This window comes from Leptonychotes weddellii, chromosome 6 (genome assembly GCF_054177405.1).
Source record: "Leptonychotes weddellii isolate Sample4059 chromosome 6, ASM5417740v2, whole genome shotgun sequence".
Taxonomy (NCBI): domain Eukaryota; kingdom Metazoa; phylum Chordata; class Mammalia; order Carnivora; family Phocidae; genus Leptonychotes; species Leptonychotes weddellii.
In genome coordinates this window covers 87,053,490-87,058,353 of record NC_138374.1, presented here as the reverse complement: position 1 = coordinate 87,058,353, position 4,864 = coordinate 87,053,490, and positions in this window count along the sequence as shown.

Sequence of the window (4,864 nt, the reverse complement as noted above, 5' to 3'; positions counted from 1 at the left end):
ACCATGAAGGCTCCTCCTCCTGCCTGTCACTCCCAGACCTCCTGAATTCTCCTCCCTCACTCCCTGCCTCTAGTGCCCAACCCTGTCCTCCTGACATCTGCAAACTCACTCTCTCGGTGAGCTCTGCCGTCCACACTCATCCGCGTGGTGTAGTGGAGCCCCTGAGTGGTGAAGCAGTGCATTCGTAGCTTCACCATTCCCAAACGAATTCCGCCTGGCACTCGGTGCTCGGGACTACTCCGCGGCCTGTAGTGCTGGCTGCTCATTACACCGATTTGCATGATGAGCCCCTCTGCTCCGGTGTCTAGTGTTTCTCCAAGGTGATAATGACAACCTACATTTGTGTCAAGCTTTACAATTTACTAGGACTTTGCAAGACCGTTATTCGGTATGATTCTCACAGCAATCTCATGGTGGGGAGAGGAGCAGGTACTGTGATTATCATCCCCATCTGACAGATGATCAAACAGGTTTTGTCTAGCTCAGTGGTTCTCAACCAGAGATGATTCTGTCCCCCGGGAAATGTTTGGCTATGTCTGCAGGCATTTTTGGTTGTCACGTACATTGTGGGGAAGGGAGATACTGCTGGCATGTGGATAGAGACCAGAGATGCTGCTCAACATCCTACGGCATTCAGGACAACAAAAAATTATCTGGCCCAGAGCATCAGTAGTGCCCAAGTAGGAAACTGGTTTAATGTCATTTAGCTTACTTGTAGAACCAGAATTTTGATGCAGATATTTGGAGGCCAGGCACCTCTGCTCGTTTCAGTATCATCTGCCACTGCTCTGAGGTCCAGTCATGACTGCTCGGTACTTGGGATCATAAAATCGCCTCACTAAAAGAAACAGACTGATAAAGTCGAGCCCCCTTTGTGTCTTGTGCCAACTATAAGAATTGGGGTGAGTTACCAATCCTCTCTCAACCTCATTTTCTTCAACCATAAAACGGCTATCCTAGAACTGTGGGAAGACTAACTGGGCAATCACATGAGAAGTCATAGCAGAGTAACTAGCACACAGTAGGTGCACTGTGTTCTACCCTTCCCGATCTTCTCTCTTCACTCTCCTTAACTTTGGTTCTCACTCTTTCTCCTGCTGCCTCCAATACAAACATTTTTAACCTCACTGGTAGCTCTCAGGGCTCACCTCAAATGGCATAATGGTGGATGCCCCACAATGGGTCAAGCAAACAGTGGCGAGCTTGAGGGACAAGAGGACAGCCTGGGTATGCAGAGGCTATTTAAGACCTCCCTCAGCTAAACTCTGAAGCTGAGAAATGTTCTTTTTGGGGAGAGAACATGGATGGTTCAGCAGACACGTGGCATGGGGTTCCTCACAGTATGTGTGCAAAGACCCTGTACATAGACCTGCAGCTAAATCCTGATTATAGACAGTAGTTAAAAGGGAAAAAAGGAAGTGTGTAAAAATGGAATCTTCCCATAATTTCCAGCCAATATTTCAGGCTAAGCATCTGCTCACTCATCTGGGGCTACCACCTTCATCCAAGCACTGCAGTGAGCCATGTCTTCTGCCTTTCCCATAGCTTGTCCATGGAGCCAACAGGTCATACCCAGAATACTGCAGTGGATTCGGTCTGCTCGAGAGTGACACCATAAGTATACACTGTTTTTCTTGCCAACGTGCAATCCAGAAAGTGTAAAAATAACTCACTCAGAGGGGTAAATTGATTCTAGGATCATTCTGGGGGCTCCCCACTGAGATCAGGCCAAAACAGTATATTCAGTATTTCTCAAGAAGGAATTAAATCTTTGAGGAAGTTACCAGATTGGAGTGGATCCAGACCCCTAAAAGTGTCACCAGAGTGTCTGTGGCTTTCTGCAGCTTTCTGAAGAAGCCAGGCCTAATCAAAGCATTGGTGAAGATGTAGAGAAATTGGAACACGCACACACTGCTGGTGGGGACATTAAATGGTTCTGCTGTTTTGGAAAGCAGAACCTCAAAAAGTTAAACATGGAGTTATCATATACCCCAGCAATTCCACTCCTGGGTATATATCCAAGAGAAATGAAAACCTATGGTCACTCAAAAACTTGTACATGAATGTTCATAACAACGTTGTTCATAATAGCCAAAAGGTGGAAACAACCCAAATGTCCATCAACTTATGAATGGATAAATAGCATGTGGTATATCCATACAATGGAACATTGTTTGGCAACAAAAAGAAATGAAGTCCTGACACATTACAACATGGATGAACCTTGAAAACAGTTACACTAAGTGTCAGACCAGTCACAAAAGACCACATGATTCTATTTACATGAAGTGTCCAAATTAGACAAATCCATAGAGACAGGACGTAGATTAGTTGTTCCCCAGGGCTAATGGGAGGGAAGAAATGCGGAGTCATTGCTAATGGGTACAGTATTTCTTGTTGGGTGACAAAAATATTCTAAAATTGACTGTGGTGATGGTGGTACAATGTGAATACACTAGAAGCCATTGTATATGCCTTAACTGATGAGTTGTTTGGTATGTGAATTGTATCTCAACAAAGCTGTTAGAGGGAGAAGGAGGAAGAGTAAGAGAGGAAAAGGAAAAAGAAGAATCATCCAGGCTTTGGAAAGCTCAATGGCTGAGTCACTCCAAAACATCTCAGGTTCATTACTACTAGGAAATGATATAGTCCAGTGATTACTGTGTGGGCTCTGGGATAAAATAAATGATTTGGACTCAAATAGGCTTCAGTATCATTCAATTACTCCTTACCAAGTGACTCCTGGAATTTGGGTAGATTTTTCTGAGATATCTTCTGTGTGATGGTTCTCACTTCAGTGTGCATCAGATTACCCGGAGAGCTGGTTGAAACACAGATTGCTGGTTCCCACCCCAGAGTGTCTGATTCATTAGGTCTGCAGTGGGGCCAGAGAATTTACATTTCTAACAAGTTCCCAGGTGCCGCTGATGCCACACATTCTAGAACCACACTTTGAAAACTGCTGACCTCATACTTAGTTCTTGAAAGTCCTCAGATTACTGAGCACATGTCAATAACAGCAGAAATCCATAGTGCAAATTAGTTGTGTGTGTGTGTGTTCATATAAATAACCCCATAAATATTTTATGTGGAAATTCATTCTAAGTGCTGATTTATAGTTAGTGACTGCAGTTTTGATGAAATAAGGAAAGGAATCACAGAATGGAGTCAAAGACCTGAAGGTCATAACCTCCCAGCTCTAGCAATCTGAGCCAAAATGTTCCCTAGCCAGTTTCCTCATCTGTGAAAAGTGAACCCCAATAAGGTCTCACTAATATATGTTATAAGGTTGTGAGAAAGGTAATAGAATTCCCTAGTTGAAAATGCATGGTAAAGTGCACATGTGTTAAACAGGTTCCTAACGTCCACTCAGGAAAACCATTCTCTGTGAGGCCTCTAGCAACTTGCTCAAAGCCCTCAGCAGTTTCTGGAATTCCCTGAGCCATTGCATCAGTTGGGATGCTTTCAGCTCTAAGTAACAGGAATCTACACCCAGACTGGCCTAAACTATCAAGATGTTTACTTCTGCACATTGCAGGGAGTCCAGCCATGGTATCTCTAAGCTGTAAGACAGGAGAGGTCTGCCCAGAACAGGGAACAGGCAGGGCCTGGAAATGGTTGGGAAATGAATGTACAAAAAAGATAAGTGCTTCAATGACTTACATTGTCTCTGGGAGTTCCTTAAGGTTTAAGATTACTCATGTGTCATACCCAGAATGCAGGATAAAACTCCTGAGCATCAGGATGCTAGAACTTAAAACCTCTAGGGAAAAGGGATGGAGGACAACCAATCAATCAACCAGTCAAGCTATCAATCAATCAATCCTCTATAGTAGTGGTTCTCAATGTTGGCTGTATGTAAGAATCATACAGAAAGGTTTTAAAGTTTAAAGTTTTACTGTTGTCTGGGCCCTGATCAAAAGCTTCTGGTCTGGAGGGTTGGGGAGGAGGCTCAGACCTTGGTGTTTTTCAAAAGCTCCCCAGGTTATTCTTGCCTGGTAATTTTTGACAGGGCTGAGAATGAGTGCTCTAGCATATTAAAAATCAAAGTGGTCACCCTAAGCTTGGAGGACACCAGTTGTCAGCTGTGGGGAGTTACTTAGGGATAAAGTGGTAGGAGAAGATGATGCTAAAATGAAAACGGAGGCCCATTTACCTGTTCAGCCCAGAACCTCTTCCCCTCCCTTTAGTAACCATAATCTCAGAGCAAACTGCATGCCCAAAACACACACGCGCACGCACACATGCACATACACACACACACACGTCTGCTTTCTTCCCATGTGGGACGTTCTTTCTCCTTCAAGGTGATCTTGATTAATCTAGCTTGAATGCCATCTGGTAAAGGTGCTATAGGTTGGACAAGGCGTGGGATTTATAGCGTGATTTCTTTTTCCCTAGCTCCACATTCCTTTAGAAAAGTGGTTCTTAAACTTGGTTTGAATAAGAATCACCTGGAAAAAAATTTTTTTTAACTGTAGGTACTTGGGCACCCCCTGTGAGGTTATGGTTTAATAGGTTCTGGAGTGGAGCCCAGGAATCTGCATTTTAACGAGCTTCACAGGGGCCTAAGAGATAATTGGTCTACAACCACAATATAAAGAAACTTTTTAAAGGACAACCCTGATGAAAAATGAGAAATACTATGCACTTAGGAGACACCCAAAGGGCTCAAAAGATCTAAACAGCTAAATCACCAGAGAAGACATATGGTGGCTGATAAACACATGAAAAAAATGTTCAAAATCATTAGTCACTAGAGAAATGCAAATCAAAAGCTCACTGAAATACCACTAGAAACCTATTACCCTATTAAAATGGTAAAATAGGGGGCGGAGCAAGATGGCGGAGGAGTAGGAGACCT